Source organism: Athene noctua, chromosome 16, assembly GCF_965140245.1.
Source record: "Athene noctua chromosome 16, bAthNoc1.hap1.1, whole genome shotgun sequence".
Classification (NCBI taxonomy): domain Eukaryota; kingdom Metazoa; phylum Chordata; class Aves; order Strigiformes; family Strigidae; genus Athene; species Athene noctua.
The window spans coordinates 463468-488941 of NC_134052.1; the positions used below are offsets into that span (position 1 = coordinate 463468).

General features: G+C 44.7%; 1 protein-coding gene across 2 annotated transcripts in view; it reads right to left on the reverse strand.

Annotated features, from left to right (window-relative positions):
* NDRG3 (NDRG family member 3) overlaps positions 1-16380 on the reverse strand; it is a 62968-nt gene extending 46588 nt beyond the window's left edge. For both annotated transcript variants that reach the window (XM_074920496.1, XM_074920495.1), the window contains exon 1: positions 16269-16380. The gene's annotated coding sequence lies outside the window, so the exon portion shown is untranslated. The remainder of the gene's footprint in view (positions 1-16268) is intronic.
* Between the last annotated feature and the right edge of the window lie 9094 nt (positions 16381-25474).

Sequence of the window (25474 nt, forward strand, 5' to 3'; positions counted from 1 at the left end):
CAGCTAAAGATCTCAACACAAGCACTTTAGTTTCAATACTCTAGTTCTGAGTGAAGCTCACGTGCGCTTCACATTTCACCCCTTCACATTTAGAAAGACTTGGTTACAACAGATTAACTCCTGATTTCATTCCCTAGAAACCAGGATGAGACAAGGTGGGCATACCACACCAAGGCAACGGTGAAGGATAAAGCTAACTAACATCAAAGTCTAAAACTAATTCCTTGAGTAAGAAGTACTAAGAAGTCAGAAGTCCGTTCACAGCCTCTTTTGTAGGTGATGATGGTACAAGGAGACATTGCAAGGTTTCCATTTGCAGGATCTGAATGTAATCACAGAACAAGGCAGGCTGGAAGGGATCTCTGGAGGTCATCTAGCACAACCTCCTACTCCAAGCAGGAGTAATTACAAAGCTGGATCCAGTTTCTCAGGGCCTTACAGATTTGAAAATCTCTAAGTACAGATTTCAGCATGACACACCACCCCCACTGTAAAAATTGTTTGCTTTTATCCAGTGGAATTTCCCTTGCTGCAAGTGGAAGATAGATGTATAAACAATGAGATTTTAAACCTGAACATATCAGACCAGAATAAAAAGAAAAATGAAAATCCAGAAGTTGTGACTGTTACAGCCACACATCAGAACTATTTAAAAATTCCCTTTCTAAAACTATTGAATAATGAATAAGGGAATCAAGTCAGATACTTCACATTAATGGCATAGATGGAGCAGAAATTCATCTCCTAGAAGATTTTTCAGGGCAGATGTTAATATGTAAAAATAGCAGGTTTAATACTAAATTGATCCCTATCCCTGAAAAATATTCAATACTTTCCAGAATAAGAACATGTGAAGAGCTGTAGAGGATCTGTGCGTTGTGAGAGTCTGACACTGTTCAAGAGCCTAGGAAACAGCAAAAGAAAGAGCAAAAAGAATGAGCAAAAAACTTTGCTTGTACATCCACATATACTTTAAACAAGTGTCAGTCTCTCTCAGGTCCTGTAGAAGCTTCTTCCCCAGTGCACTGAAACACTTATTCTTTCCAAACACAGAGGTTATTTATTCTCAGACTCTGTGCTGCAGAAAAACTGGTAATGCAGCCTTACCCATGAAACCTAGTTAGGTGCCTCTCTCCTTCCTTGATAGTTGCAAAAATTATTAACATCTTTACCTGTTATACACAGAATACTCTTTCATCCCAACATGACAAACCAAAACTATTCTATATAAAGTAACCCAAGCCTGGAGGCTAAATCAAAGCCAGCCCATTTCAACAGCTCTGAGCAGCCACAACTTTCCAGAGGTCAGCATGTGCTGTCCAGAGAAGGACCTTCCCAATGCAATGTCCTTAGCAAACAGCAGGCCTTAGAACACTACCCCTGACCCTACAAGCCTGTTGATAATACCTTCTCTAAAGACAGGCTGGCTTGCCAACACTCACCTGGAGAGAAATTATCAAATATTTTACCTGGTTTAAGTATTACCTTCCTGTAACATTACACGCCCATTTCTCCTGTATTAACCTTTAAGCGGATTTAAAGACACTGCTGATGCAGCCATCTCAGAAATAAAATGAGAGTCCTAGTTAGTTCTGGATTGATTTTATTCACTCCAATATTACTTTTTTCCCCCCTCCCTCTTCAAGCTTCATTGCCTTATCCTTCTGGAAAACAGCAGATATATTTACCTACCTCATGTCCAATATTGCAATATTACAGTCATGAATTCTAAAGAAAACTTCAAAAGAGATTTAAAATGTTCTGAAGAAGGTAGTTGTACCATAAGATGTAATTAAGCCAGTATTAGTCAGGTGAACTGTGGTACCAACAGGTGCCTAACACAATTGTAAAGAATATCATATTAATTTAAGCCACCATCATGGAACCAAAGCGTGGATTTTCTTTTGAGCCTCCTCCACAGCAATTTAAGCTAATGAGTTTTAGCTGACTGGTGCAGAGGTCTAAGAGCACTCACAGAGCATAACACAATCAGTTATCTGTCAAGCCCCAGTAACCCAATTACTCTGGATCTTATATAATACTTTAAAAGTAAAATTATAATAACCTACCTTACCACAGAATATTCCCTCACCATCTCAAGAGCTTGGTTCAGTCTTGGCACAGCCATGCCCCGCTCAGAAGCAGGGTGTCCCCGGGCAGATGTCAGCCTCTCTGCAGGAGCAAGGTCCCAAGGCCACAAGCTCACACCGCAGCTCAGCACACAGAGGCTGCAATGGAGGGGTCACCTAGGCAACACCAACAGACCTTACTGCTCCTCTCCCCACTCTTTCAACCTCCAAATGTCTCAAAGATTTGCAGACTGAGGTAATATCTTAACTACATGGAAATAATGACAAGCTTTTGTGACCAGAAGCCCTTCCCCAGGTCAGAGGCAGGTTAAACTGAAACACAACTCAGAGCATTGAGCAGCCTATGAGTTTAAGTAAGCAATATCTCTCTTTACAATTAAGTAATGTTCAGCAAGGCGCTCTTAATCACCCTAAAGTGGCAAGAAACTGATTTTATCAATGAATATGTGAACACAACAAACCACAGGTAATAAATTGCAAATAAATAGCACTTGTACTTTGGAACCATATCCAGTGTCCACGAAGCCCAAACCTTCTCCTTGTCTGTCCTTTTTTTTACATTCTATGGAGTAATCCCAAAATAACACTACTGCCACTGGTTGGTATTTTATGTTGTATTATTTCTGTAGTAGCTGAAGCTGGAACTACCTAGCACAACTCTAAGAATATGCCACCATCCCAACATGCTGTCAGACAATGATGATACATTAGCTCTTGCTGTCACAGAAATTTTAATACTCCAGAACACCAGCCACAAGGCTAAGCTGCACATCGTGATCTGTACGAACTGTATTTGAATTTACCAGGTGTTCCCACCAAAACACTTCCTTGAGAAGTTGCATGACCAGGGGGGTTGTTTCAGCCTATCCTTACCCCAACATCTGAAAGGATTTCTCTTATGAGCAGAGCTCTAGAGCTAAGCTTTCAAAGCCCTAGGAACAACATTCTGATGAAGTGTTAACTGCAGAATAAATCACCCTAATTCCAGGGAATTGCTCCAACAGATTAAAACTTCTGAAGAGAAAGGAGGTCCTGCTCCCACTTTATAAAATATCTCACTTTGTTTGGAGCCGGCCACCCACTACTTTCATTTGGTGGTGTTAGTCCTTTTATTGGAGAATAATGGGTTCATATATGCTCCATGCTGCTCAGACTTTATATGCTTCCATCATATCCTCTTCAAAGATAGCTTTTGGAGACTGAAAAGTTTTTATCTATTTATCAGTCTTTACAAAGAACTCAATTCACACCTTTGATCATTTTTGTTGATCTTTTCCGGATCTCTCCCAGTTTCACTGGGGCTTTAAAAGCAGTGAGACCAGTACAAATGAAGCATTCACAACGCAGGTGCACTATGGTTTTACACCACAGTATGTTTCCTAGTTTTATCACTATTATTTTTTCATGAGCATCTAAGTTTCAATTTTCTTTTCCAAACACTGAGGTATTATTTTGATAGAACTGCCGGTTATAACCCCCAAATTCCATATATGACTCGCTGTACACGTACAGTGTGGGCTGTTCTCCAGATGTGTTACTTCACTACACTGAATTTTAAATGCTATTTTATCCCTCAGTGCCATAGGATTTTTCCATGTTTCCCCAAAGTTAAATTTATCATACTAAATAGAAGAATTATTTTTTTATCAAACACACACTGTCACTCCTCTTCCATTTAATTTTCTAACTTTGACATCTCTGTAGTTTTGGCCTTTGCATCTTTTGCTGGCAATGGCTAACACTGAAAACACTGTATAAAATAAATCTTCCTTCTGTCCACTTTACAGGTAAATTTTTACTGGATGTCCCAACCGTCCTCACATTCTCAGAAATGCCAGTTAATTTTACTCACCTTCTGTGCCAGTCATGCTTTCATAAATCTTTAGTACCTTCTTTTGTTCTCCAAGTAGTTCCTTTCCAAGGTGCAAAGTCCTAAACTGTTGAACATCTCATATTTCTTCTCATTCCACACCTTTTCTCTCATCACCTTTCTCTCTCTTCTCTAGTCTTTTTTACTGGAACAATTTGCCAGAATAATTATGCTGATAATGAGCTCCAGTGTAGATTATATCTAAGATTTTACTGCTCTATAGGAACATTTTTCACACTTCCTCAGGGAGATGTATCAGAGATTCTCTTTAGAAACGTGCCATAATACTGCCACATACCTTCATAAATGTGCAGGCAACATTTTACATAATGCCCTGTTTCCCCCACCACCCCCAGAACTGGGAGTTTTTTAATACATCATTTTAAATCTAAGCTGCTCATATTCTTCCCCCTTGACCTCAAATTGACCTCTTTTTTTTTTTTTTAATTGGCCCTTCTATATACTTTCTCTGCATTTGTGTATGAGCTACACTAGATTAGTGCCTGGTAGCTGCAAAGAGAAAAGTGTCCATCCACTACAGCAGTGGGTAAGTCCTATACTACTCTACTTGTTCAAGAGCTTCAATCAGCGGGACGATACAGTGGGAATCATGACAGGCTCAGGCATTCATTTCTTTTCAAAACAACTTGTTGATCCAGTTTAGTTTCAGTAGTTCATCCTAACCTATTTTTTGGCTGTACTCTTGGTTTTCTTGGACCCTTCAATGCTTCTTATGTTGGTATTATTCAACACAGTAAAGTCAGAAAAGATCTGTTTCATTCATCTGTCTGACCCTCCTGCCTAGCGCACGATAATGAATTTCTCTATACAATTACTTCACCAAGCCACTCACGCTGGGACTGAGTGCTGCTGTTTCTCTTGGGATCTTTTGAGTCAGCACTGAATAACTTTCTGTCTAATGAAGGGACCAACTCTTTCCATTGCAGTCAGACACACCGGCACCTGACATGCTCCTCCTGTTAAATATTCATCTCGGGTAGAGTTTAAATGTCTTGGTTTTCCTTCAAATGAACCTATAATCAGGAGAGAAGCAGGGAAATAGGCAAGAGCTCCAAGGCTACCTCCCCTGCAATAACTCTGAAACCAATCTGGAGTAAAACAGAGACGCTCCCCTCACCACTGCTGCCCTGCAGACAGATTGAAAGCTGTTTTCTACCTTTTATTACCCAACCACCAGTAATAGAATTTGTTGCTCTTCATCTAGCCACTACACAAAAGAGAAGAGCACAGCATTGCTCAACCAAGCTCCTTAATAGGCCAGTGGTGATGGCAATCACCAAATTGTGTCAAGCTGCTGAGAGGAAGAAGCGGCAGCTGTCATTTTTGAGATGAGACCGCTCATCTCTTAAAAATGATGAGTATACAGGTGTGCCAGTAAAAAAGGTATGAAATTTTTTAAGAGCTGCACAGAAATCACTGCAGTCCTTGTCTGGCCAAATAAAGGAGAGATGTCCCTCCTGCTGCAACTGCACTCAGGGGTTCAGAGGCACCAGAGCTCCCACCCAGACCCTGGGAACACCACACCTCTGCTCCCTGCACCTTTATTCATACAGATGCTTGAACCATGCTGCAGCGATGCAGAGGTCAAGGGTGCCAAACAAGTCACTTGATTTATGGAAAGGTGAGTTCCAGTCTTGAAAGCTAAGGCCCCAGACTCTGAAAAGCAATGTGGAGTCACTGCTGCTGGGAAGACCTGGGGTTCTCTAAAAATGCAAAAGAAGATGTGAGTCTGGTGATTTATGAGAAGATAAAAATACTTCAGACTTCACTAAAGAAAATGTTTCAAGATCAGGATTTAAACTCTGTGAGCCTTTCCTTACTGAGAGCTTTGGCAATAATAAGACTGTATTCACTTAGATCATTTTTAGGCCAACAAGGTGGCTGATGATGGTTTCTACATAAGCAGTTCATTTTAACGAGGAGACATAATAAAAATAGCAGCATAAGTGCCATGTTCATAATCAGTCCAAAGCCCAGAATGATGTTTGAAGGCTAGAGATCTGAGAAAACATTAATACATCACATCAAAGAAATCAAACCACAGAAAAGCAAGATACCTGCATTATAACACTTCTCAGTTCAGGCAATTAATGTTTAGGTCACAAATTAAGCTTTCTGGTGCATATGTTTCAAGCCATTTCAATCTTTTTCCCCAACAACTGTTACCTATCAATCACTGAAAGGACAAAGATTTATATTCTAGAGACCTCTCTAAAAGGCTGAATAATATTTCTACCTAAACAGTTCTTATTTTATGAAGTACTGACAGTATTTCTCCTGCCTTTATGTAAACTCTTAAATTCATACTCCTATTCTACTATGCATTTCTTCAAAGGTTATTATAACACAGGAAGAACTATATTCTATTTCTTAATTTTTCCTTTTGCAAGAGAGAGCACAAGCTTCTCTGGCTGTCTTATCGCATTCATTGTTAAGAAACTGGTATCTTTATTAAAGATTGAAGCAATTAAAGGGGGGGGAAGGGGGGAAGCAGTTATCTTGTGAAATGCCAAAGGAACAACCACCACTATCCTTCTATCACCACCCTCAACAACAAAAAAAATATCTACTGCTCCGTGAATGTGTCCTTCATCTGCCTGAGAAATCCAGTGCAATGCAATTTTAAAAGCTGGCGTTTGAAGGCTGTCTTATGCATGTTATGCAACCTCAATAAAACATTTTTTAAACGAGGAAAAAAAAGATTATTTTTTTTCCAGACCAAACCAGCTTCTCGGGATAGATGAGAAGAGCAGCTTGGCCTCTGTGCTTCAGCATCACCGTGCACACTGTTTCTGCTGGAAGCATGGCAAAAAGGTACTGGCAGCAGAGCCGAGGATGCTGTTTGCAGCTCAGCCACAAGCAACATGAGCACACAGTTACTGTCCCTTCCAAAGGCATCTTCTGCTCCGCCTCGCAGCATTACAGATACCCATCCATTCTTCACTATCAAGGTTTAAGCGTCCTCCAGGAATTCTGCTCTGTTTGGGATATCACAGTTAATAAAAAAAAGCAGGATGACAGACTTCTAAGCCTTTAGGGGTCACTGCACTGCCAAAAAAAACTGTGATCAGTGAGAAAATATCATTTTCTAACACCTAAAATCACCGCCAAAACCGGAATGCATTCATGTGGAACAGGCACAGACCCCCCCTCCTGTGAAACCAACTGGTGAGCTCTGTAAATTGTTTTAAAGACATTTTCATGCAGGTGAGAGCAGCGGCATACATATTATAGCAGCCTAGAATGACCCCTGAAAACACTTCATTTAGGCAACTACTACCAGGCATAACAATAAAAGCCATTTCTTACAGCTGAATCACTGTCAGAAGGGCTTGATGGTCTCATTTACACTAGTGAAGCTTCTGCAGTACACACATGGCCAGTCAGCCCTGGCACTGAAGCTGTTGCTTTCCATATTTCAAAGGACTGCTGAAATACCCAGGTACAGGATTTCTTATGAAGGCAATAATCCTCTATAACAGCAACTGTCTAGCCAAAGTTTGAGAATCATTGTCAACATTCCTATGCATCTGCAAAGAATTCATGAAGACAGTGTGGCAGTACACATGGCACAAAATGTACCAATTCATATTCAACATGCATAAACAGGAAACAAAGGGGAAAAAAAAAAAAAAAAAAACAGTAAAAAACATTTGGTAAGAAGGGTGCAAGAAGTCTCCATCACTGTCTTGGTATGACTGACTCAGGCTGGAGAGGGGCCAGAAAGGCTGCATGCATCCATACCCAGTCAGGTGATATTTATTAAAGAACAAATCTTCCATTCACCACCCGAAGTATGATTCCAAAAAGTAAGGTGGCTTTTTTGGGGGGTGAGGGGTGGAATGATGTTTCTTATCCCACACCACCACCACCTATGGTCTCCAGCACACCACCCCAGAAGTTCTAAAGAACCAGGATACTCTCCAGGAAACCATATCAGCAATGGTCTCCGACCTCCATGCAGGTTTGGTGTGGAAACCTGGAAAGTGGCTGAGTGACAGGGAGTGCTGCATAAGTGCATAATTCTAGCATTTACAAAATACAAGGGCATCAGTAGCAAGATTTGTTAATTTCCAGTTAGGTATTTTTGAAATATTTATGATGTAGTTGTTCCTAATAAAGTCCATATATAGATAAAGAGTAAGTACTTAAGACAAGTAACACCTCTGAGCAAGAATCCCACATCCGAGACAGCTCCCTCCATTAAAGCACAGCCACAGAAAAATTAGTCAGCAGTTCCTCGCACAGAGCAGTACGGACACTTACCCTCTCATCACATACAATACATCCAGACAAGCGTATAGTCAAATACAACGAATAATCTGAGCTAAAGAACCACAAAATCAACATGGCTTTAAGCCCCAGTAGCTCCCTTTTTAAGGAGCATTCTCCAACTGCAAGCATCACACTCAGCAATTGCAGATAAACAACCCTTTGGGTGTAGAAATCAGAAGAAATGGCAACGCTTTGTATTTTCTAACATTTAGAATGTTGCTGCAGAGGTCAGAGAGAGCTTTTGTGAGCAAGAGAGATCACATGTGTGATGGGTGTTTCCTGAAGCTTGATGGGCAGCAGGACTTAAGACTTTGTCTTGTTTGTGGCATTTTAGTTGAAGTTTGAAAAAACTTTGTGATTCCTTGGAATCACAACCAAGTTGCCTCAGCTCCTGCTTCTTCATGTGGTCAGCCCCATGACCGAGACCAGGAGCCGAGCAGCCATGAGCTCTAAGACATATAAAACCAGTTACATATGCACAAATTAACTGTCCAAAAGACAAAAAACATCTGGGTACCACCCAGCTGGTGTAGTGGTTCTGCTCAGTGTGGGTCAGAAAAAATTTTTAAATCTTCACTCTCTTACAGCAAGACCCCACATACTGGAAAGTTCCTGCAAAGTCAGAACAACTGAGTCACTACAACTCCACTCCTCCCTGGGGACAGAGGTTTTTTTGGTTTGATTTTTTTTTTTTTATATGCCACTGGGGAAAAAAAAAATTACACTAAGCTCTCAAAAACCCCAAATTAACATTTTATTGGAAGCAGAAACAATCTGAACTTCTTCATTAACTCATTTGTACAGACAAAGCTACACCCTCCTCTGTGCTTTTGTATTCACTCTGGTGGAAAATTCCAGCTCTTTTTGCAATGTAACATTTGTATAGAAATCTTCATGGTGATGAGCTAGTAACTGAGAAGTTATAGCTGACGGTACTAGATGACTGTCAACTCTGCTGACTCCTCAGTCATAATCATTCGATTATATGGCACAGAAGTATGAATGAGCATGGCACCAAACACTACGATGTGACAAATGCAGCAGGGCCGGGGAGATGATGTTACAACCCGGCATTCGCAGACTGACACAGGTAAGCACAAGGTCTCACCAAGGAGACATCTTGACAGACAATCTTCTAAATAACTCCTCCTTCCTTCTGCTTCTTCCAACACCATAACAGCAGCTATAGCATTGGCTTTATATTACACTGTGTAAAATGCTTTAAAAGGAGGTATATTATTCTTCAGCAATGTCCCTGCTGCAAACCAGAAGCCAGCAGACCTGTGGCCCCATAGTTCAGATCCCAACTCCAAGGTATTCCCAGACTCCCCATGCACCTACATCTCACACCACCACAACCATGTTCACCTTTGTGGGGCTGGAACTAAGAGGACACTCACTGCCAGCTGACCTGCCAAGTTATTTATTAGCCAAACATGAATTGGATGGAGTACCTGCTGGCTGTTCCACCCATTTACTGCTTGACGTAACCAAAACCATACATACAAGCTCTCTTACTGACTTTTATTTAAAATCACGTATGTTTCCAATTAAGTACTTATCTTAAAAATATCAGGAAGGTATAATTTTGTGGCTGAGCTAATCCATGTCCAGATTTTCACCAAGCCCTGTGCCTTTCTCTCTTGTCAGCCCATGGATAAAGCTCAATTGCATTGTAAAATGCCTGGATTTCCTGAGGACCATAAGAAATGTATTTAGTAACTTTTTCATCCAAGCTGAAGGAAAAAAGAAATTGAATTTGTAACAAGGACCGTTTCTTTGATGAAAACCATGTCCGAATGAACTACATGAGCAAAACAGCAAAGATAGAGTACTATAAAATGGTTAAAAACACCTCTTCATCAGCTGCTGAGCATGTGCTTGTTTGACACTTACAACACTGTTGGATTAATTCTCTAGCCACGGAAGAGACAAACGATGCAGCACCTGAACTGGCAGCACAGAAAAGCAAACATAAACCACTCCCCAAGCCCCATCTTCTACCATCTGCAAAACAAAGCACAAAACCACATACAAGCCTTCCTCTTCTGGAAGGAAGTACAGCAATCCAAGTCATATAACCCTATATTTATGCAAATCAAGTTTTTCTTTCTGCCTATGCAAAGGTAGACACACCTACACAAGCTGAAAAAAACCCCATGCCTAATTGGCCAAGCCATCCATTTCAAACCTATCACAGCCAAAAGAAACCATTACAAACAGTCACATCTAACTTCAGTTCTCCACACAAGGACAACCCAGAAAACCCTCAGCAGAAAACTGTTATTATGTATGACAACAGAACTGGTGAATCGGGATATGAATTTTCAAGAACACACCTGAAAAGCCAATTTAGCGAGCAGAAATTTAAATACCTATATCCTTTACATTTAGGAAATGCAAATGTACACAAATCCCAAATAATTCTATCATTTACAAAACACAAGTGCATCAGTAGCAAAATTTGTGAATTTCCAGTTACATATTTTTGAAATATTTATGATGCAATTGTTTGTAATAAAATAGAATGAAGTCCATATACAGGATAAAAAGTAATACTAGATCCATATCAATTTACATAAGTGCACTAAAACCCCCTCCTTATTCACTTCTTTGTTTAAGGTATTCCAGATACTAACCCACAGTCAGGTTGTTTTTCTGCATCAGCACAGTGAAAGCATCCAAGAGGCAGTCATAAATTGATCAAATTATTATCTAGGTGCAATTCATACACCAAATCATACTAATCTAACTACAGCATCAAATTCATGCCAATTTGAAATAAAAAGTGCAAGTCTGTGCACAGACACTTACACTGCCTTCAGTCTAGACTACAGTCGAGCCTGTAAGGTCACAATTTCAATCAGCAGCAGCAACAGAAATATGCACTTAGCTAGCTGAATAGATTCTAATTAAATCCACACATTTGTATACTATCAGTACAGCAACACTAAATCAGCATTAATTTATAATTTGTTGGGTTTCTTTCCAGTCAGATCTGTTTCCAGCCTGGATTGACTGCAGAGCAGCAGGCGTGCTGGAGCAGCAGGCAGGGCTGTGCGGACGAGCAGAGCATCTCCGCTAGCAGGGGCATTCACGGGTGCGTGCTTCTAGCAGTGGCAACACTGCAAGACAAGGTAACAGTCAGATAGCCACGGAACTTCGGCGGCTCTGCAGCTAGAGGATAAATGGGCAAGACCTCGCCTGGACAGAAAACAGCTGAAAGCAGACAGCACGGAGCAGGCATAAACGGTCAATTTTCACAGGAAGGGAGACTGCCCGGGAGCCTTTTGCAGTGCTCTGCCATACACTCTATCCTAAACAATTGGCAAAAGGGGAAAGGAGTCGAGTGAAAGTCTCCTGAGGATATAAGCTATTCTGATAGTAAAGATAAGGGCTGACTGAAGACCTGCAGAAAAACGCTAGGAGACTGAATAATCAGGAATTAAAATAACTGATGAAATTCAATGCAAATAATGTAGCAGTCTGAAGAAAAATGATCCTAATTTCACATATAGTGCTCCAAAATGTTCATTAACATTCAGAAAGTCTTGCTGGAGTCATGACAGACTGATAAAAGCATCAGCTCACAGCGATTCAACATATAAAAATATAAACCTAATGTTAGGAAATTATTAGCAATTAAACCACCATATAAAGCTATAGAACGCAGCTTAAACCCTGGATGCAGTGCCTGTTCCTTCACTTCAAGAAGGCATCATAGAAGGGGGAAATGTTTTTTAAAAGGAAACAAGGTTTGAAAAGATGAATAATGAGGAAAAATCAATTAGGCTAGGGTTCTTCTGCCTGGAAACATAGATTACTGCAGTGACATAGGACAGAAGCCCATAAAATCATCAGTTGCATGGAGAAGGTAAATAGTGATCAGTTGTTTGCTGTTTCCAAACAATACAAAAGCTAAGAGAAATTAATAAAAGCTAGCAGCTGTTAAGTTCAAAAGAAAACAAGCAGAGGTAGTTAGCACCTACAACATTATTTTGTGCTCTGGAACCTCTCCCCTGGGATATGTCAGTGCTATACATTTAAATGGACTGGAGACAGAAGCAAGTTCACAGAAGAAAAATACATTAACCATTAACAAAATAAATGTAAACATCTACCTCTTGACATCCTACAGCTGTCAAGAGGGCTATCAGATAAAGGTTTATAAAATTTCCCCTGACCTTACACTCTTCTCTTTTTGGTCACAGTGGACTAGACATTTCCACGTGATTCTACGGCTGTTCTTACACCGCAAAAATCAATTACCTGTCTGGTACTCCTCAGCCCTTCTCTGAACTCACTCAGCTTGCTTACCTGGCAAAAGCTGATCTTCTGGGGAGACGGGAACAGAGGGGCTGGATTAGTGCCCTGCTTATTTGGCGAACTGAACTCTTTCAGGAAAACATCCGGTAAATGCTAGAGGTGGTACAAAACAGCACAAGAATAGGACCAGCCCTTTTGCATGCAACCAGTGATTAGATCAGTTTAAGATGTAACACACAGCTTCATCACCAAAATACAGATTAAAAAGAAGCAGCAGATTACCTATATCCTCTGTTCGAATACGCAGAGAAAAGCCACAATTCCATCTCTTATGGGGGGGAAAAAAAAAAGGGCCAGTTTCACATTTTTAATCCAGCTGGTAATTATGAAGAGAGTCTGCTTATACAGACTGAATAGTAAAGGTTATCTTAAAATGAAACATTGCATTTATAACCTCTGCTGTATTTATACTATGCAATAAGGAACACCCCTTCAGCAAACTAAAACTCATAAATACAGAAATGCATCCAAGTCTGGCAAGGACAACAGCCAAATGAAAACAAAGCTATTCCTTCCTGTGCTTCCCACAGCATCAATCTGATTACTACATTAAATGGTGCCACATCAGTTACAGGAGCCAGGGGAATATGACCAGATAGAAAAAGGTAAATGTTCAATAAGAACATATTATTAAAATCCCAGCAAGTACCACTTACAATTCAGAATTTACGAGGACAGAACTGAGGACCAAGTGAGATTATTAAGATCTCATCGACTCTGATCTGCACAATAGAAGGCCCAGTCACCCAGTCTTTCCCATGTCAGGACCATATTAAAACTGTTTTTCTTAATAACTGACCTGATCTGGCCAGAATACTGAGAATTTCCAGCGGAAAGCAATACAGAATTTTATTATTCCTCCCAAACCACGTTCATATGAAAATGAGACCCTTGAGATGCATCAAGACACATATCAGGAACATTTTCTTCAACATTACACAGAGAAACAGTAACAAAACACTCCTCTGTCCTTTTAACTATCACAGATCAAACCAGGCTGTAATAATTATGGACACAAATAGTCTTGACCAGTACTGCACAACTGTCCAACACTAGGCTTTAGAGTCATAAGCAGCAGAGGCGTATTTACTTATATCCAAGACACAGCTGACAAATGATGAGCACAAGATAAACCCTCATAATGGAGGGTTACAGTGTCAGCACTGCCTACAGAAATAGAACTCACTCAGTGTTTGGCTTTACCTTTTTCCAGGAAGAAACAGTGGCAGCAATCTAGCTGAGCTATTATTTGTGAGAATGACAATTAAATAACTAAAAATTAAAATCCCTATTCTGTTACACATGAAAAACACCACCACCACCACCACCACCCCCAATTTTAAACCTCATTTGCTTTCTCCTATTTATTTTTTAGTTTAGTTTTGTGCTTAGACTATGGCATGATCATAATTTTTTGAGCTTCTTACTGAAAATACCACAGCTATATATATTACTATTTTTCTATAACATTTACCTTGAGCATGCAACAGAGGAATGTTTAAGAAAACTGTCCTACAAGAAACTTTAAGAAAATTTCCTAGTATATCTTTAAGGAACCAAAATATATGTTATACAAAATAAAGCCTCCGAAATCTAAATGTACCACTACACTTACTCTTTCCAATGAAAAACACTAAACATCCCGTCACATATAACCAATGTGAAATATGAGCTGCAAACAGAAGTACTGGAGGATTTCTGAAGGTGATCTAGATTGGAAAGACGCAAACTAAATAGGTTTGTTAATTTCAATTAGTTTTTAACCTTAGATACAAAATGAGTAGCTACGAATATAATTACAGACTCCAACAATGTTGCTTCCAGCAATTAATTTTCATTTTATAACATTTCCAGCTCCTAGGTTTGCACACGTCTCAATCCAAACCAAGTATAACCCACACTAAGTTTCTGCCCTTAAGACACATTTCAGTGCCTCGGTGTGCCACGCCAAGCCAAGCTTCAAAATCCCAAAACAAACAAATGAAATTGGAACAGTCACTGCCAGTCCTGAGCCCTCTCCACAATCCCAGTCTAATGGCCAATAACCCAAATGAATCCCAGTGATTGCCTTGCTTCTTCAGGAGTCTGCCCCCAACTCAGCGAGACACATCTGATAAGCTCTGCTCCCCTTGTCCAAGTAAATTATTGTGCTAGAAAAGCTCCACGCTGATACTAAACTCAGCTCTTAAGACTTTATATTTTTACTTTTCACCATAAATTGATACACTGGTGCTAAACAGTCTGACAGGCTTCAGAATTGGAAGGACTGTTGTCCTCTTGCTTCTAGAGAAAAGGAAAGGCAGATGCTGAAGTAATGAGCCCTCAAGCCCACCTATCTGAACACAGGAGACCCGGGACTGTGCCTGACAAAGGAAGCAGAAGCAGGTTCTTCTCTGCCCCCATCTTCTCATCAACTCAGTATTCAAGCAAAAAAACTCTTCTGGGCTTCCCAGATGCAACCCCCTGACACTCTACCAGACCCTTCCTCTTCTCCAGAGCAAACCCGCGCGTGACCGAGTTGTTCCAGTTCTCCTACAAACTTTGACTGTGATTTACGTGCTGTGACCGCAGAGTATCGCAGCTTGATCACGCACCAGTTCAACTCCTTGGACTCGAGAGGAACCAAAAACCAGATCAGAGCCCAGGCTCTCAATCGGCAACGCGACACCCCAAGGCAAGTGCCCCCGAGCCAGCTGACGGGCACCCCCAGCACCTCCCGGGGAGCCGGGGACAGCGCTGCGCTGCATCGTCTGTTTTGTAACGCCGCATTTTCTGCACCAGACATTATAACGAAGATTTTTAAGCCAGTAAAAGCATCTGACTTTGCTACAATGTTTTGAATTACTCCCTGTGGCTTACATTAAATATAAAAAAAGAAACGGACATTGACCTAAAGTGATGACGCAAGTCAACAAAAAAATTTTTACAGGCTATTCCCTTCCCATTCACACACTGACAAGAATGTACCAAATTAAAGAAAAACACCCTGTTTTCGCCGTCCAAAGTAAATAACGCAACTGAGAATTTTGAGATCTGCATACCAGAAAGAAAAGCTACAGATAAGAGCAAGCAAAGAGCACGCTAGGCCGTTATTTACATGAAAAAATCATCTCCACAATAAAACCTGGGGCAGTTTCGAAGCGCTTCTCCTTTTCCCCAACGAAGCCCGGTATGACGAGAGATTATTTCCTAAACCCAGCTTCGGGAGGGAGCGGTACTTTCCTCCGGCGTCTCATAACAGCAGAGGAGCGGAGCCTTCCCTCAGCGGCGGCCTCTCGGCGGGGGCCGCCTCAGCAGAGACCGCCCAGGCCCCTGCGGGCTGCGGCCGCCTCAGCGAGACCCGCCCGGGGAGCAGCCCCGGCCCGCTCCGGTGACCCTCCCGGCGGAGCCATGCGCCGGCAGAGCCCTGGGTCCGGGGAGAGCGGCGGCCGCGCCCGGGAGCGGGGCTCGGCGCGACAGAGGGTGCTCCCGGGCGCGGCCGCCGCAAGCCGCTGACCCCGGCTCCTCGCCCGCCGCACCGGCTCCCGCGGAGCCGCCGTACGGCACCTACTGCCGCGCCGCAGCCAAGCGCCTCGGTGCCGCTGCGGCGGCGCCCGTGAGCCGCGGGGGACGCGCGAGGCCGGCCGCGGGGCCGTCCCGGGGCGTCCCGGGCGGCGGGCGGGCCCGCGGGCGGCGGCGGGGCTCACCTGGGCGGCAGGTACCTCCGCAGCTCCGGCCGCCGCGGCACGGGGCGCTCTGCGCCTGCGCCGCCGGCCCGCACATGCGCGGGGGCCCGCGGGGGTCGGGACTACAAACGGAGCGGCGGGAGCGCCGCCATCTTGGGGCTGGGCCTCGCCCGCAGCCTCCCGCCCGGGGGGGTGGGCCCCGGCCGCCCCACCGCGGCCCGGCGGGAGATGGCGCCGCCGGCCTCCCCACAGGTGCGCGGCCCGGCCGGGCCCGGTTCCACCCCGCCGCCTCGCAGAGAGGAGGCGGCTTCTCGGCGCTGCTAGGCCGCGGACAGCCCTGAGCAGCAGCTCACCCCGGGCGCGGGGACTCGGGGATTACCGAGGCCGGAGACGGGCGAATTGCAAGCGAAGGGAGTGAGTCTGCTGCAGGCCTTGGAGCTGCTCCAAAGCCTGAATCACCTCTTGGCTTTTGGTTTGGTTTGTTTCCTCCAGAAGTAAGACTAAATTCTTGGTAGGGCAAATAAATTTGCTTGTTCCTTTCCCCACTGGAGGTTCTGGCAACGCGTGAGTGTTGGGGGAGCCCTCGCCGAGGCCCGGGTTATCCCTCAGTTCCTGTGCCCTGCCTGACCCCAGGCCATGCTCCTTCCCTGAGGGTGGCCGTCCCAAACGGGCAGCAGGCTCTGTGCGACACCCACCATCTCCAGCCCCCTGTGCTACCCTCGACCTCCTGCGCCCCTTTTTTCCCCCCTCTTTAGGAGCGTCTCCAGGTGGGAATACTTGGTTCTCAGGACAGCGTGGCATCCCTACCGCCTCCCACCTTACCCTTGGTATGGCCCTGCCCCAATCATTGAAAAACAAGGTATTACCCAAACTTAACCCGTATTCTGGTTTCTGGTGCCACCCAGTGGTCCTACGTACTGCTGGTAACGGAGGAGAAGACGCAGAGTCGAGACACAGGCAGGTAAACCATTCCCAAGTGTGCTCCTAGTAGAAAAGGAAGAGCACTGGACCGCACTGCCACTGGGGTCATCCCAGCCTTATAGAGCATCGCTGAGTGCCCAGTGCTCCCCTCCTTACCCCTCAGCCCTTCCTCACGTCACCCCCTGAACTGCCTGTGAAATCCTGCCACCTCCCTCAGCACCAGCCGCTATTTATCACCTTTCCCCATTTCCCTTTTGTGTCTAGCAATTCACGGGTAGATTCTCCCACCCCATCCAGCTACCTTAACATCAGGCCAGGGCCCTCACATTTGCCAGTGGTTTCCCACTTTAAGGGGACATTGGGAGAAGCTGCTCTACTAGGGAAACCTCCACTCCTGCGGCCACAAGTAGCTGCAGTCTGACCTCCCACCACTGAGACCTGGGGAGGGCAATATAGGAAACACAGATGGAGGCACTTCAGGTGAATAACACCCCTGTAAGCTGGCGGACAAGCCCAGCTCTTTGGCCTTGTTAGCCACATGATGCTTCCCAGGTGTTGGTAGCAAGGTGGAGTACATTGGTTGTCTCTCAGGCTCCTGGTGCTGGAGCGAACGCAATTCTTGCCCAGGTCTCAAGTCTTCAGAGACCACCCTGCAGATCTGGGTGATTCATGTCAGTAGGTTACAGTATTGAATGCCAAGTCTGCTTCCCAAGAGGCAGATTCAGTTCAGCACCACAGAGTTAAGCAGCGTTACACACTCACTCAAGCCTGGAGGCAAGCAGCGCTCCATTTTACCACCCCTCCTCCCAACACACCCATTCATTTATAGTGCACAATAGTCTGGATTTACCAGGGTTATATACCGAAATTCAGGGAGTTTGGTGACCATCCCTCCTCTAAGTTTCCTAGTTCAACCAAGACACCTTCCTTTTCTTTTAAAGAGCTGCCAACAAGAAAATGAGATCCGAGGTGACGTGTGTACCTACCAGAGAACAGCGAGGGCTGGTTGCTCCCTGAGGGATGGGGGAACTGGCCAAGACAGGGGTCTTGCCAGCCAGAGCACCATCCCATCATAACCAAGCAAGTTGCGCAGAGCAGACCTAAAGATGGTAGCCAGGTTCAGTTGAGTGTCCAGATCTTCAGGCAAGTTCATGGTGATATGACAGGTCCAAGTCAATCTGCAGGTTGGGGTCAGGTCTGCTGAGGCTAATCAGGATCAGATGTGGCCCAGTGATTGCTGGGCAAGTACTGGGGCAAGCTGGGAAGTCAGTCTGTGGATCAGGATCAGTTTGTATCAGGTAAAGCCAAGATAAAGCTAGAGAATGCTTCTAACAGCTCAGACAGAAATTAAAGGCCCATGTCTGAGCTTAAATGTGACTCCTGGGCCCCCTGGATAGGATGTGTGTGGGTAGAAGCCCCAAGTGAGGCTGGTTGAAGTCTTTAAGGCCTATTAGTGTACTGAGGTCACTGGCAGTATCTCCCAAAAATCTGTGTATGGGATTACCCTATGCATGGGTCTGATATCTACTCCGTGCTCCTTGCACCCAGAACTGGCAGATTCTCCTCTTGCACTTCTCTCCTGGGGAGCTCAGGTGCCCTCCAGCAAGTCTTGGAGCACTTCAGGTAGACAATACCAGCTGCACCCACTGTACCTTGCCTACAGGACAGTGATTTTCTTTACAATCCCTTTTAAGATGTGAGAAATGTGCAGTAAATGATCACTGGGCACCAGCCAACCCCACCAGCTGGCTCCGATGGCCCTGTGACAGACTTCAGTGCAGTGACAGAGGCCTGAGTAGCCTTGATTAGCCTCACCCAGGACCCCACCCACACCCCCACCATGGGCCCAGGACCCATTCCAGTTCAGCTCTGGGCCTGCCCTCCCTCCCTCTCTGAGTGATGGTGCGGGGTGAACCTGCCTCCAGCTGTGTCTCTCACCTTGGCCATTAAGTAGCTTGTCTCTTGGGCAGACCCCTTCAATGTATATTATAGCCCACCAACCTTATTTTGAGTCATTCTTTTTCTTTTTTGCTTTTGTTTCATATAGATACTTTTTCATTTCAAAGCATTTAAAGAGTAACATGTCTAGTGCTGTCTGCCTCTTCTTGCGCAGGCTCAGGCATAACTGCAGCATTTCATGATACCTTTGTGCTTGCCTGGGCTACCAAGAACAAGGGGGGAAGAAAGAGGAGTAAGTGTGGACCTGTGCAGGCACTATAGGCAGAAACAGTCAGTACCACTGCTTAAATTTTTAGCTATTATGTAAACCAGACTGGCTGTTGAACAGAGGGGAATTTCCTGCCACAAGACTGTACAATCATTGCAACAGTCCTCCAGCCCAGGAAGTTGTTTTTAGGCTCTCTGGTGTGGCTGTCCCCATGCTGTGTTTACTGTTGTCAACATGGATTATTCCATCTGTTCATGTGCTGCAGTATAATAGACCAGGACTCTGCAAAAGACAGCAGCATTTGCCCTAACTAGGCTAACACCACCTCTTCACCATGTGTTTCTGGCTGACCTGTGTCTTTTTTTCTGCAATCCTCACAGAAGAGAGTGTTACTTCCTATTTTTTTCTCAGAGAAGACACTAATAAAAAGAACTCCTGATGGAAATTACTTACAGAATCGTATGCTGTTGTGGATCACCCTATTGTGGGCATAAGTGAGGGCTGGGAAGCAGGGGGCTGTGGCTGTAAAGGCAGGGGTTGGGGTTTTGTGCTCGATGCTTTTGTGGTCATTCAGCCACATGTCAGCGAGGATGCCTTGTGCCCTGGCACAGCGTGGTTCTGGGCTAAGGCTCCAAGGGGGATGGGGCTTCTGAGGCAGCTTTCAAATGAGCCCTGGATGGGCCAGCTGACTTCACACCAGGAGAACATGGGTCGTTGTTTATTTCTGAACAAGCAGGGCATAACTGCTCACTTCCCCACATCAGCCTAAATCCTTCACAAAGTTTTGGCTGAATGTTCTTTCTTGCCAAAATCCACAGCTTACACGTGTTGACCTAGGAGTGAAGCAACTGCTCTACCCATCCAGGACTGTAGTTCAAAATACTAAGACAGTATTGATATATTTAAATTCAATTAATTATTTTTCAAGCTTTATAGAGAAATTAATTGTTCACTACAAACTGATAAAACTGTCTTAAGCCAACTTAACCCTCATCTATCCCTTGTACAATGTACACATTAAATGCTTGGAGTGTTTGCATTCAGAGGAAAGCTGTATTTGGAAAATAACAGCTAGAATTCAGTCTACCTCTGTCAACCTCTCTTTTGCCTAATCCAAGTTAGGTTTTTCCCCATACTGTTGTTTTTTGTTGCAGTCAGAGATGTTAGAACATCTTCTCTGCATATTTACATTCAGCTCTCTCCAAGGAGAGTGTGTCTGCCAGAGATACAAGCTTTGACAAAACAGACTCCTGATCAAAGCATCTAACTGAGCTAGAAGGCTGCTGTGAGTGGTCTGATTCTGCAAGTAGTTCAAAATCTAACATTTCTCCCTCTGACAGCTTATGTGACAGCACAGAGAGAAGCATGGAGCGTATGCAGCTGCAGTGCGAGGTAAAGGGAGCTTATTTAGTTATTTTTCCTGCAGAAGATTAATCTGAATCATTGAGGGCTGTGCCAGGTGATGGATGGCTTGTTTCCACCAAATGCCAGGAAGGGACAGCAGTGATCAGGGAAGAGCCTGGGGCTGGCCCTTAGCAGGCACCTCTGTCTTCTACTACAGTAGGCAGGGGAACAGTGGGGTACAAACATAACTATGCTCCCTACATACAGATGCTTCATTGGGTTCATTCAAATCTGCTGGGCCAGTGTGATTTCCCACACCTTTCTGATTTTATGTAGAATGCAAATCTGTCTGGATCCAGAGGGCAGAGCTGTCCCAGCAGCAGCAGCTAGAGCCTGGGGCTTTGCCTCACCGTGATGGGGCTCTCCTGCTGGCTGGACTTCCCACACATCCTCCCAGGTTACAGGAGTCATGATTGCTCATCTCCAGTCACAGATAGGAAATAAGAAGGATGCTAGGCTGTGAAGCCAGAGATACACAGAGAATGTCAAGCCCCTAAGGTAAGTTGTGCAAAAGGACCTGATGTAAGGGCACATGTTTCCAAAGCAGTGAACTGCTTGAGCCAGGTAAGCTCACTGCATGGTGTGTCAGCAGCAAGAAGCGCCCTTGGCTCAGGCCAGCTCCGGCAAAGGGCTGTAAGACAGAGCAGTACGGCAGTGCTCTGAGGGCAGGGTAGCAAAGCTGCTCTCCACAAACCTTGTTTCTTTGTATCACAGCCAATGATTCACTTGTGTCTTTCTGGGGCTTTCATGAAACAGAAGAGTTGAAAGGAGCACTCCTCTTATTTCATTGGCATGCTGAAAAACATGTTCCACATCATCACTGCACCACGGTATTGACGATTTACTGAGAAGTCGAAGTGGGGCAGCACCACTTGCTGTGCAAGAAAGGGTGACAGTGAGGTTGGCTGCTCTGTTTTCTCAAGGCAGAAAGCTGCCTTGTGTAGGCTGGATGGTTTACGGTTGAGGGGCACAGACCAGGCCTGAAGGGGCATACACCTGCTCAGCAGCTCCACTGACTGTGAAAGACTCTGCTCACTTTCAACACAAATGCCGCGATTGAGAGACAGGACACAGCTTGATGCAAGCAGAGGGCAAGAATCCAAGAGAAAAATAAGTTATTGTAATAAAACAAACAGTTCAGAATCTGAGATATCACGTAATACAGATGCTTCAGCTTGCTCAACAATTCCTGCAACATAAGCTGAGTCAGTAATAAGGTTAAGTGGTGTGGACCACCTCCGAAAAACTCGAACAACTGCAGTCAGTTCCACTATCTGGGGAGAACCAGGAACGGTCTCTATGTCCGAGTCCCATCATCCATGTTGGTTGTCCCACCACAAGATGACTGATTTATGTGATTCACCAGACCCGTCCGTAAATACAGTAAGGGCTTGTAACGGCTGATCACTTTTCTTTGCCCTGGATATCAAGCGAACATTGGTGTTAAGCAGCTTATGTGGAGGTGGGTGGGATTTAAGTTGACCCATATAGTCTGCCAATGCCAGACTAAAAGCGTCTGATTGCTGATAAAGCCACTGTAAATAAATGTTTGTCACACGTAGGCAGATACAAGTAAAGTCTACCCCTGATAATGTTAGTAAGCATTGTCTGGCTTTAATTATCAGAGAAGCAAACATCTCATGCTGTGTCAAAATGTTTTTTGTAGATTGATTTGGCAAGAAAATCCATTCAATAATTAACAGTGGATCTGGCTTCTGGGGGTCCCACTGAAAAATCAGTGCGTGAGGCTGTTGAGTGGGGTTTAAAATAATTAGATAAAAGGGTAATTCAGAGGCCCACCGGTGAACTTGCCTGCTGGTGATCACTGTGTCATCCTTTTGCAAAGAGTCAACAGCCTCAGAGCCAAGACTGCGGGGAGAGCGCAAGTCAGTATCTCCTCTGAGCAGTTCAAATAAAGGACTTCAGTCCGCATTAGAAATTCCCAACAGCGGTCAGACCCAATTAATGGTTCCCAACAGTTTCTGTACATCATGCAGGTTTCTAATGTCTGTCTGTATCTGTAAGGATAGAGGCACTATAGTTTGAGCCCTGAAGCTGTGCAGGTTTAAGCCCTGCCGGGATCGGAGAGCACGTGGCTGTTGCCCCTCCCCCACCCGCGGCCGGTCGGGCTGGAAGTTAGGCACAGACCCCGGGGTAAAATAACAAGGAATTTAATACAACAGAGTGACAGAACAATCTGAACAACAACAGTGGCAATGATAACAACAATAAACAGCAATAACAGTGAACAAGACAAAGGATATACAGAGAAATACCGGTAGCCGGTTTACGGACAAAGGATTCCCGCCACCGAGCCCACCAAAGAGCCCGGTGAAAAGGTTCCGCCCCTGGACCTGACGCCAGCATGGTGTGAATAACCCGGCTGGAGATCCCTTCCCCCTCTCTCTCTGCTGGGGAAACCTAACCCTATCCTAGCTGAACCAGGACAGCCCTGATGCGCCAACATAAGTACTTAAATGGTGGTATTTTTTGAATTTTTTCCAGCGCGATACAGAGGCCTGCCCAATTAACAGCAGCCGTAACAAGGGCTACAGCTTCCTCCATGACCTTGTGATGTTGTGCGGCCACTAAGTTGTCATCCATATAATGGTACAACAAGACACTGGGCATCGCAGTCCTAACTGGACTAAGTACCTTAGCTACATACCACTGACAAATTGTAGGACTGTTCTTCATTCCTTGTGGCAGCACAACCCACTGGTAGCTTTGCAGCAGGGCTTGCATGTTGACGCTTGGAACTGAAAAAGCAAATTTAGGAGCATCATCAGAGTGTAGTGGGATATTAAAAAAGCAATCTTTAAGGTCAATATCAGTTCCAAGGAATCATAGTGGGGGATGGGAGTCCTGGTTGGAGGGCTCCCATGTCTTCCATAGTGTCATTAATTTTTCTGAGGTCGTGGAGCAAGCACCACCTGCCGGTTTGTTTTTTAGTAACAAAAATAGGCAAGTTCCAAGGACTAGTAGAAGGCACAATATGCCCTTTTGTTAACTGCTTCATAACTAATTCTTGGAGGGCGCGAAGCTTTTCCAGTGGTAGGGGCCATTGATCTACCCAAACAGGAGTATTGGTTTTCCATGTCAATTTAAGGGTGTTGCGTGCTTCAATGGCCCCTTCTAAAAATGGGTCCAAATGGACATTCCCCACTGGGACAGCACATCATGCCCCCACAGAATCAAAGGAACGGGTAACAGGAAAGGTTTAACAGAGGCTATATGCCCCTCTGGACCTTGGATTTGGAATAATTCCACACTTCGGTGGCTGTTACCAGTCCCTCCAATTCCAGCCAATGCTTGGGAAGCATTAGCCAGAGGCCACTGTGGAGGCCACTTAGCCTGAGATATTACCATGACATCTGCTCCAGTGTCAATAATTCCATTTAGTACTACTTGCTGCCCTCTGTGGATAAGGGTACATTGAAATACAGGTTGCTCCTGAGAAATAGATTGCACCCATAGGATTTGTGGGTTTCCTGTAGACCCAAACCCTCCCTGCCTTTTAGGAGATTGATTAGGAATGGGGGAGTTCATCCCCACCGGAATCAATATTAATTGCACTACACGACTACCTTTAGGTATTGTGCAGGGAGGAAACGGGGTCCATGCCATAATTTTAATTTCATCAGTACTATCAGAGTCAGTGACCCCTGGTAACACAAAAAGCCCTGATAATGTGGTAGACGATCTTCCTAACAACAGCGCTTGTGTATTGGGGGGTAAGGGTCCTGAAATATTTGTCGACAGCAAGTGAACTGAGCAATCAAATAACGTTACTGTATGGGCGGTTGCCAGGTCCAATCCGGCACTCCCGTCTGTTGCTGGACGAAGACTCAAGACGCTGCTGCTTCCCTCCGTGGGGGTTGGAAAGTCAGCTGCGGTACTTGTGTCTGCACACATTGCTGCCCCGTGCTCCGCGACCGGTTTCCCTATATCAGTTGGCCCTGAAAATCATACTTAGACCGACATTGATTAGCATAACGACGCCCTTTTCAGCATCTAGGGCAAATTCCGGGGGTTTGATGCCTAGCCCCCGCATTCATAGTCAGGTTGTTCTTTTTAAATGCCCTGGTTTGCCACAACGGTAGCAATTCCCCAAGCCTGACAGACCACGCATGGCTGCAAAGGCAGCAGCCATGGCCTCAAATTTATGATCCACAGTGCCAATTCTATTGCAAGCTTCCACCATTTCAATCAGTGCAGGATTCGGATTAGGGAGGGATTTCAAGAGCTTCTTACAACCCACATTAGCATTTTCAACAGCCAATCTCAACAAAAAAATTTCTCGTGCTTCCGCATTGTCTATCTGATGCTCCAGAGCCTGTTTTAATCTATCAATAAATTGCGTATAAGGCTCTCGGGGTTCTTGAGTAATAGTTGTAAAAGCTTTCTGCGGCTTTTGTGTGTCAGGGACCTTGAAAAAAACCTTTTTTGTTTCTTCCTGGACTGCTTCAAGAGCCTCCCAAGAGATATCCCATGCCTGAGCTACCGGATCAGTGTGCTGACCCGTGCCGGTAAGATGCTCTATGGTTAATGCAGCAACAGCTTGATTACCATGACCCGCAAACCTGAGAAGAAGTGCTTGGAGCCCTCCCCTTAGGTCTGGCTCCTTCTTGGGGTCTACCGGCCCCAGATCAAAGGGTCATCCTCCAGAGGATAGCTTGCGGCGCCAACCTCTGGGGGTCCTCAGCAACTTTGACTTTCCAAAGGCAGAGAAGGG